The sequence below is a fragment of the Cydia amplana genome, chromosome 2, assembly GCF_948474715.1.
Source record: "Cydia amplana chromosome 2, ilCydAmpl1.1, whole genome shotgun sequence".
In the NCBI taxonomy this organism is placed as follows: domain Eukaryota; kingdom Metazoa; phylum Arthropoda; class Insecta; order Lepidoptera; family Tortricidae; genus Cydia; species Cydia amplana.
The window spans coordinates 21,640,178-21,657,587 of record NC_086070.1 but is presented as its reverse complement, the minus strand read 5'-3'; the positions used below and the strand labels follow the sequence as shown (position 1 = coordinate 21,657,587).

Below are 17,410 nucleotides of genomic sequence, written 5' to 3'. Positions count from 1 at the left end.
TGATTGGACAGTAATAATGCTGTAGGTAGTTATGACTATTCCGAGTTTATGATGCCATCAATCTTATCTGATGATATTATTAACGAAGTTCCTGTAACTGCATTTCCATCATGCCGCTCGTGGCGTCTTTCTTTTCGATTTCGTCGACGACGGCTCAAATTGTTACGCACTCGTCTTCTTGACCTCTCTTATTAGTAAAGGTACTTATTATTTATTTTGTAGTCACTCTTCTTCCTCGCGTTATCCCGGCATTTTTGCCACGGCTCATGGGAGCCTGGGGTCCGCTTGACAACTAATCCCAAGAATTGACGTAGGCTCTAGTTTTTACGAAAGCGACTGCCATCTGACCTTCCAACCCAGAGGGGAAACTAGGCCTTATTGGGATTAGTCCGGTTTCCTCACGATGTTTTCCTTCACCGAAAAGCAACTGGTATATGTCGTACATAAGTTCCGAAAAACTCATTGGTACGAGCCGGGGTTTGAACCCGCGACCTCCGGATTGAAAGTCGCACGCTCTTACCGCTAGGCCACCGGCGCTTATTTTAGTAGTCACTGTAGAATAAAAAAAGTCAATAAGGTTGAATCAGTGGCATGACTTCGTTCCGGCCTATTAAGCCTCGTCCACACGATCACACGATGTTCCGCAGCGTCATCGTCACGCTGGCTGGACTCGTGTGAAGGTCGTGTAATCACCTAAAATGTTACATAAAATACAATGAAAATAAGGAAAATACACACCGAGTTTATTACTTAGGTACAATACTAGCCAATAATATAACTGTGTAACCTTTATTCTTAAAAGATCGAGGAAAATCTGTATAAAAAGTGGGTAGGTAAGTACCAAAGACATGGAAAATACTACTAAGTAAGTAAAAGATGAGACTGATGTTAACTATTTAGGTACCAAAAATTCCGTAAACTATAATGCAAAGCCCAAAGAAAAGCACTTGTTTGAACAAAATACCTACACGTTTCATTCTTCCGGCCGGTTATAGAATAAATTTATTGCGGAGTGATAAAACAGTGAAATACCTATAAATTCATACGTTCATAATAAAGAAAGTAGAATATTACTGAAATTATTTATTAAATTAGCTTAGCTGTCGAAAGTGTTAAAGTTTTACGCGCCAATTCTTCCGGCAAAACAAAACGATTGTCGATGGTTCCTGTAACGTCAGTCTCATATCGCTGCCAAGGCGAAAGCACGCGAAGAGGCGTTTTTAAATTATAAGTCGCGTTTTAACGTATTCGCATGAAACGGAACGTCTTCGTCATTCGATATTTAAAAAAAAGTGTTTTGAAGTTTTTGTATTTTTAAAAGTGTTTGTGATACTTTATGTTTTTAATTGGATGGTACAAACAGGTAAATTGTTGTTGTCATAAATAAGAGTTTTTTTATTATTTGGTGTTATTAGGTTAATGAACATGTAGCTTTTGTGACTATCCGTGGCATCTAGAATGTTAGAGAAACTAAAATGATTCCATTATCCGTTTGATTGTCTGTTCTTAGAAATAGTAATCGTGTTTAAGTTAGAATTTCTTAGAGTTTCATTATCAATTAACCTTTTTTTCCTTTATTTTATCCACTATTATTCTACATTTTTTATGTAATGTCAATGTAGCTAATTCCGTCTACTAGCGTTTTTCTCAAACAACGAACAAAATTTATAATTTCATCGACAAAGCACCGATTGCTTTTACTTTCAGCAATCAAAAGCAGATGTTTTTTTCCTACGATTGAAAATAAAAAAAAATAACTCTCTTGGACGGAATAGTCCCTATGACGGAATTAGCCACATTGACCTTACATTATAATAAAATTACCGATAAGCTACTACATACTTTAATTATCAGTTTGAATTGCGCAAACAATATCGCGCCAACAGCCAAAATATCGTACATACACTTATTTTATTATTGATCTACAATTAAGAGTGAATCACATATTTTTGCGCGCTTCGTTATACAAAATATTGCTGGTAACTGTGCGTTGTTCTAAAATACGATCTGTCACTGTAACACGCTGTTTACACTTTGTTGCTGTATACAGCGTAGTAAGCAGGGCAGGAAGGAAGGACATCATGTAAACGCCTTCCTGGTCATACTGCGTGTGTAGGTGGTAAGGTAAGGATCAGGAAGCAGCACCACAAATATAGGCAAAAGGAGTGAGAGTTTTAACTTAGCCCGTGGCACGTACTCGGTACATGGCGTATAACTCCAAGATGAAACTGTTAACGTTAAATCGCGACCGCACCGATCGTGATCGTGTCCGTCGGTAGTTAGCGTGACGTCAGGCAGGACCTAGGTAATAAACTGAAATAGATGTCATATATTATACTAAAGAAAATGTGACCAAGCCCTACAAAATCGAGATAGATAGGTATACCTAGATTGTTCAAAATTCGGTTTGTGTCCTGAAATTGAAAATAACTGAAAACGGTCATTCCTTCATAATTAACTCCAAGAGTGTTTACTTCACATCCATATACCAACAGAATTGCAACTCTGCTAAGGGTTTGGATAAACATAATGTGCGTTGTAAATATATCTGTACAATTGTATATAGACATAAGTATGCTGTACGCGGAAGAACGGCAGGCACCTTTCACCAGGCTTTCCGTATCTTTGAAATCGACGCGAGCGTCAAAACAAAACATTACAATCTCAAGCCATTGAACTGTTCCGATTTATATTAAGGTAGAGCCTTCATTCAATTAATAACTTTCCATTTTTATGGTGAATAACTATTAGCTTTACTTAACATAAAAGTTCCTGTACTCGAAGTATGTACGGTCATTTCATTTGAATTAAGTACCTATGTCAAAAAGCAGCCCGTGATCGTTGCAATAAGACTAAGGTCTCCAGGAAAAATAAAGTATAAGTAGTAAAAAAACTTTTTATTCTACCCAATTTTATAGGCAATCAGTAAAAAAGTGTCCACACTAATTAGATCTCCACTGTCACTCCACATACATCCACATCACATGTGACAAGTCATTGAATGATGAAGGTGATATCGCTGGAGGCAATTAATCAGGACCGTTTAGCGTCGCCCGCGCAGCGATGATCGATCGTGTGCGCATGTGACGCTCGCGCATGTCACATGACGAGGAAGCGACTGTAGTCGACATCAAAGATATGTGTACGCTTTTGCACCTTACTCCTTTGCAATAAGGCGGATAATGTAAACATATTTTTGACGTTCCTGTTGTACGTTTTATTCTCGAATGTTTTGACGTAAGTACCTATCGAAATGATATCGAAAAGGTTTAGGTGCTAGCGCGCACTTTAGTGTTGGTTTGAAGTGGAGTTTAAAGTTGTTCATGAGTTAAGTCTTTTTTTAGAGGATTTGTGGTTCAAAAGAACTCGACTCATTATAAATCTGTCAAAAAATTTAAAGATTGTATCTAAAATTATTGCCAGATGGTATATTAACAGTTTCAAGAGACTAGACTTGGGTATGGTTTTAATTTCAACTACAGTCCCGTGAAGCTGTGAAAAAAAGATATGGCCATTTATGCCACAAAAAACGTAGGTATATTTTGAGACTCTCAAGGAAATAGGGTAATTCCCGTTGACCTAGAACTATGAAATTTGGCAAGTAATATCTTCTTACACTATAAGTAGGTACCACAGGGAAAAATCTCAAAACAATAAATTTGTAAAAAAATAAAAAATAAATCCAGGTAAGTTTGCACGAAACCCTCGGTGGGCGAATCCGACTCGCACTTGTCTGGTTTTTGTTGGGTTTTGTTTGGTTTTTGATAGGCCTGGTGATTTCGAATAGAAATAACCTAAATCTGAAAGGATTTGATGAAACTATAATTAGATCCCTGCCCTTTATTCAGGTCTTCTCTGTCTCTAATTTTTTTGACTGATCATTTGATCAAATAATGGTGGCTCTTTCAAATTCTTGAAACTGTTGATCTCTGTGAGATTATCTTCTTACGCCGGACCTTGCTCTGTGATGTGTTAGGTGTGTATGTCACCCTCAATATGATGTGATTTAAAGTACTTATCTTTTATATAAAAAACAAAGGTACATAAATCTTGTCAACATCCATCAGGCTTCAAAGGAGAGTTTTTCTCAAGACAGACGATGTAAACAATCCGTCAGTGACGTCACGCACGATTACCGGCATGAATGTCACTGTCACGTCCGCTGGTTGATTGAAATGAATGCGTCAGTTACCCATCATTATATGTATTAAATGAGGTACTTATAGATGAGAAATGACAGAAAGAAACCCTTATAAACTTAATGCTATAATCTAATATGTTTAACATATACATACTTAATGCTAATATGTTTAACATCTACATACGCAATATAAATCATGTGTGCTTCATGAATAGTCATCATACGGCGATCTGGTTCTCATTGTGATGCAAATGTGGCCTTCAGATCACTCATAAGTCATATGACACACTGCTCCCAAAATACTTTCCACAATGACATTTACTCTTACTCACTTGGATTAACAAGTACTTTGACGAATTAAAAGTACGAGTATCCTGACTTTCTTTTGAGATTATTTTGTATTTTTTGTGAATATAGTATATATCTTAAAATTGTACAGTTGTCCACTGTACACTCAGCAGAAGTTGCTAAGCATACGAGTTCTTCAAAATGATCTGGGGCTTTATTGATAAGCGCATGTACCTAAGTAGGTCATTTTGATCACTCCTGCTCTATTTGTGTAGGTAAATGACAAATGAAATGAGAGCAAACGGGCCGATACAAAAGTTTTAAGATAAGTTTTTTACAAATACTTTCTGAAACAATACATCAGCGGTAGTAAACCTTGTGGTTTACGCGTTAGCTATAAAACAGTCATTCTCTATAGACCATTTTTATGACCTATTTAATCTTATAAGGTTTAACAAGTCCTAATAGGCCCATAAGTTGGAACTTGGAACATTGTTGTCTACCTATTAAAATAATACATAGTATATGTATAATCATAATCATAATCATTTATTTCTTGAATGTGGTACAATAAAGATGTAAAAAACAATTTTTGAACAGCACATCCTGCCTGAATAGGCCTAGAAATATTGAATACTACCTATAACTATGACTAGATTCTTATGACCTACCATGCAGCATGCAAAAGTAATACAGTCACGATATTTAAATACTACAAAATATGCGGCATATAGTCTAAAAATTCTTGCAATGAGTAAAAAGCGTTTTGTGCCAGAAAGTCCAACAAATATTTCTTAAATAAAGGCATTTCGGATTCTCTTATTAATTTAGGTAGCTTATTATACAATTTGGGTGCCATGCCATAAACACTTTTTGCACGCAAGGCTGTTTTGTATATACTATATGTACATAGATAATGTAGATAGATACATCAATGTCTACCAAGGCCAGAATATAAATGAGTTTTTTCTAGAGCTGTAAATAACCAATTAAGATAAACTACAAGGGAACCATTTACATTTATGAGAACTAACTCTGATATCTGTATCGCACATTAACCTAGTCTAGTATTTAATACCATAAATGATACCAATTAAATGCATTTGGTTCGTAATTACTTACAGGTAGGTTTTTAATGTGGCTTTAACACATGTGCTACCGATACGATATTTTGACAGAAAATGGTTTAATTTACCAAGTGTACCCAAAGTATGGAGATGATTTATCGATAAAATTCTTCACACTATCAGTTTTACACACACATTGCACATTGTGAATTTTATATGGTAAAAAAATTCGAAGATTCCGTCTTGCTGAAGTTAGGTTTTTCTAGGTTCCACTTCCACTGCATGTTTCTTTACTAAGGAATAAGATTTAACACTTCATAGAAACCTGTTCAACCTGTCGAATCCCACGATATGACGTCACCATAAGCGTTCTGGCTCATATATGAGCCGTGGGAGCTGACAGATTAATAATTACGTAAGTAAGGGTATTAACTAATGGAACGCGAACGGATAATTATAATACACGTGTTATTAATCTGTAGTACCGAAGTTAAGCTTATTAAAATGTAAATATTAATGTAAATGTGCAACTTTATAAGCAAACCTCTACCAGAAAAGAGGTAACAAGATCAAAATAATTTCAGAAAAGCGACGGCAACTAACAAGTTAATCACTGTAATTTAAATATTAACTTATCGAAATAAGATACAAGATCTTGCTTAGAATTATAATTTTACCATAAGTGGATATGCTGTGCTCGTGATAAAAACAAGAGAAATATATACCGGAATATAAGAAGGATTTGTAAACTCAAGTCCGTTGAGTTATGATTTAAATTGAAACGCATTAAACTAAGGACTTAATAAAATGCAAAAAGTGGATATGTGAATAGATTAATGGATGTGTCAGCATGAGTCGAGATATAATATTTTAATGTGTTTGAGGTACAACTTTAATATCAGGTGCAAGGCTGAAAATGGACATGGCAATAGTTAAACATCTTACCTTCATTGTTGGATTATTATTGGTGATAACATTTATTTAACCTTTTGAACGCCAATAACACCTAAAGGTGTCATTACTAGTCGTGCCCACGGCGCCAAGGACCACTATAGGTGTTATGGCGGACGCTGTCAATGTAACCTTCACATTCACACTTACGACTCTTACGAGTAAGGTTTACATTAGCTTGCTTGCGCCCGGGATCTTGGCGTTTGAGTGATGTTTGTGTTTATGGCATAAAGCGTTCAAAGGGTTGACAATGTTTTAACAACAATTGGGGGTTTATTATCCTCAAAGTTGATAATCGTTATCCATAGCCATCACACTTTTCCTTGATAAACTTCCGCTTATGGATATACACTATACGATTGTAAAAGTTTTCGGTTTCAGTTTGTGCGGTGTATGGTGTAATGTAAGAGTCATAGAATGTATTGGTTCTCGTATATTCCACGAATCTTCTCTTTCTGAACAGACTCTATAGAGCCACCTATAGCCCAGATATATAATATATTTACATCACAAGTGGGAAAATTTAAAATATGTTCAGTTTATCTGAGAGCTGTCACAATCTCTGAACAATAATGGCGGCAAAAAAGTGGTTTTGTCATCACCGGCGTTACTCTCAGTCATTTCCGTAGGAAACGAAATCTGCGCAAAGTCAAGGTGAAACCGTGTCCTCGATAAAGATCATTGCCAGCTGTATCCTTAGCATTAAACGACCTGTCGAATTCATTGCAATTTAAACCTTGATACGTACGGATAAAGTATACTTTATGTTGATTCGTGTGGAATTTATAGGCTGTTCTGCAGCTGAATCGATTAGCTACCTGTAATTATAATAAGTATTAAATGACTACGATTTTTGTTGCAATTTCAACTTTGATGCCTCTAGATAGAGTATATATTAAGTGGCTGGACGTAGGTGATATAGGTATTTCAGGTAGGGTATATAGGTATTCATAACGTTGACAAATCGCATCGGCTAAGATAATCCAATATAAGTTAATCCTCAAAGCTCAAAATGTTTAATGCTCTTTAGCGATCAGAAGATCATGTTATATTAGACGGACTAAGAGTTGAAGCAAATCTGTTTTGAATTACTTATTTAGGTGAGATTATTGCGTATAGTTTTCATTCATAATATTACGCTTGGCTTGTATCGTTAATATCAAGATCGACGTATATAGTTCAATCTGGTCATAAATAAGAGTAGGTAGGTAATATAATTGTATGGATACAAGGGTAAACAAATCCCTGCCGGTATAGGTACTCTTGAGGCAAATTTGAAAAAGTACCTACTTTTTTATGTCATTGGAGGCAAACGAGCAGACAAATCGCCTGATGGTAAGCGGATGCCGTCGCCCATGGATACCGGGACACCAAATGGGTTGTATTGTAGTGCGTGTAGAAATAGGACAGGAAACACCACTAGTTTGACTAGGGCGAAGGGTCAATGACTGCCCTAAATATTTGACTCCCTTGTACCTACTATAACAGAAACACCCCTATGATCATAAACAGACCTAATACCTTGGCAATAAGGTAGGTATAGGAATGATCAGTCAACAGTGCGCACATTTCATGAATGCAATGATGACTACCTTGTACCTACTAACAGAAACACCCCTATGATCATAAACAGACCTAATACCTTGGCAATAAGGTATACGAATGATCGTCAACAGTGCGCACGTTTCATGAATGCAATGATTTAATGAAGCAACCGGCATGGACATCGTTTTCTGTTCAATATAGTGATCGGTGTATCAATCGGTACGTGGTTTACACACTGAGCCCGTACCATGAGTCACTGACAGTGTCAAAACTGACATATACTCTATCGAGAACGTATAATTAACTTTTCTATACATCTCGCTCACACTAATATGCGAGTACGAGCGAGATGCATAGAAAGTAAAGTCTATTTTTTTAATCGGTAGACTAAAATGACATTTCATAGTATAAAATGACATTTTATGTTCATACTATGAACTGTCATTTCAGTCTACCGAATAAAAAAATAGACTTTAAATTACGTTCACGATGGCGTTTATGTCAGTGCCAAACTGATGGTACCCGTACTGATGCAAATTCGCACGTCGCTCCACGATGAATAATCGCCATCAGATATATCGGAACGGCCGAGGTGCTCAAAAATATCTGACCACTAACTCCTTCTAACTCCTTATCTAACTCCTTGACAAAAGAGGCGTGTTCAGATATTTGTGAGCACGTTGGCCGATACGATAAATCTGATGGCGACTATATGAGCGTGACAGCGCTATGTATATAGCGATAGGTACGTATACAATAGCGATGTTCCGCTCGCACACCGGAGCGACATGCGAATTCGCATCCAATGTGAAGACCGGATTAGGGCGATCGCACATTCGGCATGGAAGACTTGCGGAAAAGCCAGAAAATAGTACATCGTTTTCAAAGTTCCACAGTCTAACAAAACCTATATTTGATAGCTAAGTGGAAGAAAATAGTGATAATGATAACGATACTCGACGGAGCTAACTGTACTGTACCGTGCATTTGTTTAGCAGACAAGGCGAAAAAGGCGTACATAAACTGCGATAAATAAATTACTATATTGAATACACCACAGACAAACTACATGAACGCAATGAATGATTAAATGAAGCAACCGGCATGGGGATAGCAGAGGCCGTCGCGCCGTATTGGAAGCGTTTCGTTACTTGCCCTTGTGATCGCGATCGGTGTATCAAATTGTTAGGGCGGTCACACATTCGGCAATGTTTAATATTGAGTGTTTAATATTGCTACCTATACTGGATGTCTCTAAAACCAACACTAAGAGTTAAAGGGCTTATAGAGCAGCTGATGGGCAACAAGATTAAGCATATTTACTTACCCTTAATGAAATCTCATTTTGACCGATCAAATGGAGATGCGGACGCAAGTATGCCAATTTTAGGTTCTTTTGTTTTTCTCAAAGGATATAAAAAATTAATTTTCATCAAGCGTGAACAGTCACGTATTCGACCCGACACAACCATTACTGCTAGGCTTGGCAAAATAACCACAGACGTGATCATTACCAAAATTTCAGGATATCCTATTGCCCTTAAAAATCATAGGCATATAATTTTATGAAGGTTTTGTTATATCGCTTAATTTGTCGTTACTATGCGATCGGCCTAAAGTTACCGTTGGGCAACTATGAATACTATGATCGACAGTTACTTTACCAAAACAGATCTGGGACGGTTTTTGTTCAACTGCTCATTCTATTTTGCAACCTATTTTTGTTCTACTTAGTTTCAATTTTGTTTGTTCTTAGGAAATTCCCATTATTTGATGGTGTTAAAAGATATATTCTTGGGCGTTTTCGTACCTACTCGTAGTCATTTCATTTATAAATACTCTATTTAAAAGAAAATAATACAAAAGGAAAGTTAAAAAAAGAAACAAACAACAGGCAACAGGCAGTCAAATCTAAAATTGTGGATAATAAATTAATAATTATAATAAACAATATTTTTTTAACATTGAAGAAAATGGTGATAAACAAAGAAATAATAAGCGGATTATAATACGAGTATAATATAAGATAACCGTAATGTTTCTTCATTGTCTAGAAATGTATAAATATAGAACAGTGATCCATCAAGCAACCGATATGAGACAATCCGTCAGCCATAATTGTTGCCTATTTTGTTTTACGATAAAAATAACCATTATTTATAGACTTTTAACACTCTTTTATTATGATTATAGATAATACAATACAATACTCTTTATTGCACACCTCACCAAACTCGTAGTTTACAATATGTATAGTAACATAAACAAAGACACCAGAGGTAGGTAACAACAGGCGGTCTATTTTTTTTGTTAGCCTGGTTTAGTGTCCCACAGCTTGCAAAGGCCTCCCCTCCTTTCCTCCACTCAACCCTGTCGTACTTTCCCGCCAATCGGATTGGCGGTAAAGTATAGATAATAATTATAATTTGCCTAAATAACGTTACAATACATTAACACCACATACTTCAAGACACCTGCGACTTCTACAATAGCATTTTTTTTTATCATTTGGTAAATACATAATAATCAATAATCATGCCACGTGCGAAACGTAGGTGGTGCCACGTTTTATATTGAAATAAAAAAAGAATACATATAGCCAACTGTAATTATATCTGGCTTGGCCATATTCGCAATGCTAATACTCGATCACTAACAAAAAATTGTCACCTAATTAATCGTGAATTATCAAGAGGGAATTCCCAATACCACTCACTAAATATTAGTGTAGCAAGCATTGGCGTAGTATCTTTATAACTATAGTAGTATAAGTTATAAGTTATGAGCGGGTTGAAAACTTGATTTGTTTAGATAGGGTGAGTACTATAGTTATTGGCCACTACATAGTACCTAATTGGCTCACTAGGCTGCCTAGGTCGTTTATCATTAAATTAGTACAGACAGTTTATCGGTTAAACAAAATTTGCCCCCGAGTGAAACACAACATTTTTCACCACACCAATCCGAAGAAAATATTAACTGTAAGATATCAAACAAAATCAAACCAAATGAAATCCCAATTAATGTTACTAAATATTTATCGTTCAAAATCATAATTTAAAAATCGATTCTACCAGCAAACATAAGAAAACAACTCAACATTTGCATTTGATTGCTTTGCCTCACATGTGAATAAAATACAACTTAACTATCAGTTTCAGATCAATCAAGAGAGCCTTTATCAGTTGGTGTGGTGAAAATTAAATTAAACCACCACTTTTCGGCATTCTCTTTTTTTAATAAAAAACCGGTCAAGTGCGAGTCGGACTCGCGCACGGAGGGTTCCGCACCATCAACAAAAAACAAGCAAAAAAAACGGTCACCCATCCAAGTACTGACCCCGCCCGACGTTGCTTAACTTCGGTCAAAAATCACGTTTGTTGTATGGGAGCCCCACTTAAATCTTTATTTTATTCTGTTTTTAGGGTTCCGTAGCGAAATGGCAAAAAACGAAACCCTTATAGATTCGTCATGTCTGTCTGTCTGTCTGTCCGTCTGTCCGTCTGTCCGTCTGTCTGTCCGTCCGTATGTCACAGCCACTTTTCTCCGAAACTATAAGAACTATACTGTTGAAACTTGGTAAGTAGATGTATTCTGTGAACCGCATTAAGATTTTCACACAAAAATAGAAAAAAAAACAATAAATTTTTGGGGTTCCCCATACTTCGAACTGAAACTCAAAAATTTTTTTTTCATCAAACCCATACGTATGGGGTATCTATGGATAGGTCTTCAAAAATGATATTGAGGTTTCTAATAACATTTTTTTCTAAACTGAATAGTTTGCTCGAGAGACACTTCCAAAGTGGTAAAATGTGTGTCCCCCCCCTGTAACTTCTAAAATAAGAGAATGATAAAACTAAAAAAAATATATGATGTACATTACCATGTAAACTTCCACCGAAAATTGGTTTGAACGAGATCTAGTAAGTAGTTTTTTTTATACGTCATAAATCGCCTAAATACGGAACCCTTCATGGGCGAGTCCGACTCGCACTTGGCCGCTTTTTAGTATTTGTTGTTATAGGGGCAACAGAAATACATCATCTGTGAAAATTTCAACTGTCTAGCTATCACGGTTCGTGAGATACAGCCTGGTGACAGACGGACGGACGGACGGACGGACGGACGGACAGCGGAGTCTTAGTAATAGGGTCCCGTTTTTACCCTTTGGGTACGGAACCCTAAAAACAATAAAATTGATCCTGAATCCCGGTTGGGACAGTGTTTTAAATGGTAGGGATAACCGCTTCCGCCCCTCACCTGCACCGATCCCATTAATACTAAATGAGTCACAACACTTTGCAGTCGGATCCCAAACTCCGGTCAGGCCGCACTTACAAGTTACAAGTAGCAAGTGATTAGTCGAGTAAACAAACATTCTAGTCGAGTGAAAATAATGTGATTGGTTCTCAACTTTTTTTCAAAAAGTGACTGTGTTTTGATTGTCAATTGTTTGGAGTAAATATAAAATCAGATGTGTCTATTTGTTATGGGATAAGAGGTAAGCTTTAAATTGTTTCACAAAGGACTTTTACTTTTAACGTATTTCAGACTTAATTACTAGGAGCAAACTATCTTTATAAAATGTACCATATAACAATGTATAAAATGTACCTAATTAGAACAATTATTTCATTAAATTTCTTAAACAATATGTATTTCATCAATGATCAGCAAAATAACAATTAACATGTCTTCATGTAGGTACGTCTTTTTAGTTAAACTGTTGGGTACAATTAGACAACCACTACTGTTTTTGTTTACTTCAAGTTGAGTTACTATTTAAACATAACTAGCATTTATACCCCCTCTTTGTTTGCAAATACCCAACGTTTTCAAACTACCTACTGATTGCGTTTATTTTATATAATTATATGGAGCTACAAATACCTATATCCCATACCTCAGCATCAGCTCAAACGCAGTGCATCTTGTAGTACTATTAGTTATTCTGTGCTACAAGGGAGATGCATTGTTTACGCAGTCGCTAGCGAATATGTCAGTGTCAAACTCGTGGTAAGGGTACTGCTCTGGAATGAGCGAGCCCCTGTATTGTATTGTAGTTCGGGCGATTTTCCGCAACTCGACGTCTTGCGCCTATTTTGCGTGATGGGGATGTGGGCTAGTCCTGCCAGCCCAGCTCCTCGAGGAATCCTATCAAACCTTTGATGTTGAGTAGGACCTCGGGGAGGTCTCTCGGGGATCCGAGATGTTTTGCCCTGTATGGGGCCACTCCGCTGCATTCCAGCACCACGTGAGAGGCTGTTTCTTCTGTCTCCATGCATCCACGGCATAGGGGACTGTCTGTGACACCTGTTGTAAAAAGATGTTTGTTAAAGAGTCCATGACCTGTTATGACACTGGTTACCATACTCAGTCGAACCTTTCCTAGTTGAAGGAGCGCCCTTGTGAGCTTACCGTTGATGCCAGGCATGGCTTGTTTGGCCTGTCTGCATCCAGTCTGGTTTAGCCAGTGTTCTGTGTGTAGTTTCCCCGTACGTGCCAGCAGCATTGAGCGTACCTTACTGAACGGTATCGGGAGAATCGGTTCCGGGCCAATCGCCCCCGCACCCGATCCTAGTCTGGCGAGCTCGTCCGCAGCATCGTTACCTCGGGATCCGCTGTGTCCCTTGATCCATTGTAAGGTGATCTTATTGTTCTGACATACCTCCATTAGTCGTTCGTGGCATTCGTGTATAAGTTTGGATGTGATTATATGGCTTTTTAGGGCCATTAAGACTGCTCTACTGTCGGAGAGTATGCGGATGGAGGATCCTACTACCTTCCTTGCAGCGATGGCAGCCGCCGCGTTTATGATGCCCATGCACTCAGCTTGGAATACCGAGTTATGGGCTCCTAGCGGAGTGGTGATTGACATGTTCAGGTCTTCTGAAAAGGTTCCAGAGCCCGATCCGCTGTCTGTTTTGGACCCATCTGTGAAGATTCTCAGCTCCCGGGGATTGAGTCCTTCGTAGTTGTCGTCCTCATATAATTGTATTTTGTACCTTTTGTCAAAGATGGCTTGTTTGTGAATTCTATCCGTGCCCGCCCTGAGCACTGGAAATTCGTTGTATACCCTATCCAGGCATATTGTGTGAAGTGCTCCTGTGATGTTAGACCATATGTTGAGGGTTCGCAACCTTACCGCTGAGAGACTGGCCTCTTGCTGTATGTGTAGGTGCAGCGGTGGAAGGTTTAGCATGACCTCCATGGCTGCAGTCGGAGTAGACCTCGTGCAGCCAGTGGTGGCCGCACATGCGAGCCTCTGGAGTCTTTGTAGCTTGTCTCGTACGTTGCCTAGGTTTGTTCTTGGCCACCAAACCAGAGCACCGTAACCATACGTACTCGTATATACGCTGAAACCATATCTAAGAATATACACAGACATATGGTAGTTTCCTTATGGTAACATCCTTTATTACTTGCATCCTTTATTATCTGGGAGACCGAGCTTTGCTTGGAAAACATATAAAAACTCAAAAATGCTCGATTTTTCGATTTATTCGCCCTCTGAAAATCCCCATAGCAAACTTCATTGAAATGGTTAGAGTTTCGGAGATCCCAGAAATATAATATAAATAAATATTATAGGTATACGTACAGTCAGCAGCAGAAGCTGCTAAGCGGGCGAGGTGTTCAAAATTACCTTGACGCGCTCTTATTCTCTTAACAATAAAGTCGCGTCAAGATCATTTTGAACACCTCGCCGGTTTAGTAACTATTGCTGCTGACTGTACCTCCTGAGACCCAGAAGCATTTGTTTTGTTTTTGAATTTGGAACCCTTAGTTACTCAATGAAAGTTTAAAATATTTTTTGGAATATGTACCTACAAAAATTTGTACGCAGGGTCTTAGGAGGATAATGCATTAATAATTGCTCGTTTAAATGTATACGATTTATATTTGTGCTAGCTTTTGCCCGTGACTTCCTCTACGTGGTATGCTGATGATGATCGATAAAACCTATCCTGTGTTTCCTCGGCCCTCGGGCCTCAAACTGTCTCCATACGAAATTAAATCTTAATTGGTTTAGCGGTTTAAGCGTGAAGAGGTAACAGACAGACAGAGTTACTTTCACATTTATTAGTAGGGATAAAACATAAATATTAAATAACCATGATTTTCCCTATTCGACGAAGCGTGTTGTGGATACTATTTTTGTGTTTAGCAACTATGACGAAGCCTCTATTTTTCCTATTAAGTGAATCTCAGACCTTCAGTATCATGAATTCTCTTTAAATCTCAAAATATTCTGAGTATGAGTGGTATGAGTATGAGTAGTGCCTTTGTCTCTTAATTGTTATCCAACTTCAATATTTATGATGAATATAAATAAATATGACTCTAATAAATGTGCACAAAGAAATATGATTCGTCATCACTACATAGTATAAAACAACGTCGCTTCCCGCTGTCTGTCTGCCCCTATGTATACTTAAATCTTTAAAACTACGCAACGGATTTTGATGCGGTTTTTTTAATAGATAGAGTGATTCAAGAGGAAGGTTTATGTATAATTTGTTAACCCTTGCAAAGCTGGGGTGGGTCGCTAGTTCAACATATTATCTCTAATTAAAAAAGAAGATGATGTAGGTATTATAAAGTGTAGTTTTGAAATATATTGAAGTGACAAACGCTTAGTAATCCTGTTTCACTTTGAAAGAGAGTCTTCAAGAGTTCAGTCACTGATATTTAAGAATAATCGGAAGACAGAACATATTCTTATTATACATATAGTATCATGGGAAACTTGCGTCAATGCCGAAATAACTACTGTTTAAATTTTAAGCTTTGAGGTCTAGGTAATATCCACATTTAATCATAAATATCTGGGAGACTGAGCTTTGCTCGGAAAAGATATAAATAAAAACTCAAAAGTGCGCGTTTTCCCAGAGATAAGACCTAGCTAGATTGATTTTTCGCCCCCGAAAACCCCCATATAGCAAATTTCATCGAAATGGTTAGAGCCGTTTTAAAGATCCCAAAATATATAAATATACAAGAATTACTCCTGTAAAGATACAATTAAGGCTGGAATTTTAAGATACCATTAAATTAAATTAATTTTATGAGTCACCTATATTAGGTACTATTAGTAGAACTCATTACCACACTTATAATTTGCGTAAATGCCTATACGTAGACGTACATTGTTCCTTAAAAATATCTGAACATTATCGCTATCATATGGTTATTGTATTGCTAATTTGCGTCATATGGACAGTTATTAAGATTACCGTCCACCCGTGGTAAAAACACGCCCATAATTTTCGACTCCAAATACGACCCGGAAAAAGTCTGCAGGCCAATTTTATCTCATTTTGACATCATTCGCCGTCTCGCTCGTACTTATATATTGGTGCAAGACAGAGCTTCGAGTAATAACATATCGATAACCAATCAACAACAGTATCAACAAAATAATTGTTTAAAGATCGAATACCACTTTTATTTTTAGACAACACCCAATACCTAAGAATTTACGCACAGTCGTGATGCGATGACGTAGCAAAATATTGTGTTACGTAATTAATTGGCGGCCCAATAAAAACCCGTGACTGATTCAAAACGAGTTATTGAGCCGTATTCTGATGGTTATAACAGGTTACAAATTTAGATTTTTTTCAACCACAAAAGTAACTTCACATTGACACTGACAGGACATATCCATAATAAACAGATCATTATTAGAATTAGAATACGCCTCCTTGTTTCTCATGCTTTAACTAATATCGAGTTAAGAACATTAAACTGTTTTTAAACATGGCACCGTCAATTTTAATTGGTGTCAGTTGCTGGTGTGACGCTGTCAAACATGGTATTGTCATAGGCACGTCAGTCATAGGTATGGGAATTTTGCTTTTGCAGACAGTCGGACAAACGAAATGATGAAACGGAGAACAAAATGATGGAATCGAAATTTCTATACAGTCAGCGTCAAATAGATTGGGACCGCCAAATTGGCCAAAAATTATCAGTATCTACACATCCTTCATTCTATGGTAACAAAGGCGTGTTACCATATTTGGCACTGTGGCCCCCATTATTTATTTATTTAACCTTTATTCTCTCTCTCTCTCTCTGCCTAGCCCTATCCCATCATTTGTCCCATAGTACTTGTCGGGTCATGTGTTCGGGTGGGCGACGCATTACATGCCCGTACCATCTAAGTCGGCCTTCCACTAGCTTCTCTTGGATCGGTTTTACCCTTAAGCTACCACGGATGAGGGTATTCCGGATGCGATCTAGCAGCGTTACACCTCCAGCCCAGCGCACTTATTTAACATTTATTGCACAAAATAAAATGCAATCGTACAAAACGCAACCTGACAACCATACCGATTTCATGCTGACTGTACTTACAGGCCATGAGGTCAAACATATTTTCTCTTCATTAAAGTAAATTAAGGTAAGC

General features: G+C 37.4%; 1 protein-coding gene across 1 annotated transcript in view; it reads left to right on the top strand.

Annotated features, from left to right (window-relative positions):
* Nucleotides 1–1,332: 1,332 nt before the first annotated feature.
* LOC134659961 (uncharacterized) overlaps nucleotides 1,333–17,410 on the top strand; it is a 28,149-nt gene continuing 12,071 nt past the window's right edge. Inside the window, exon 1 of the mRNA XM_063515658.1 lies at nucleotides 1,333–1,363. The gene's annotated coding sequence lies outside the window, so the exon portion shown is untranslated. The remainder of the gene's footprint in view (nucleotides 1,364–17,410) is intronic.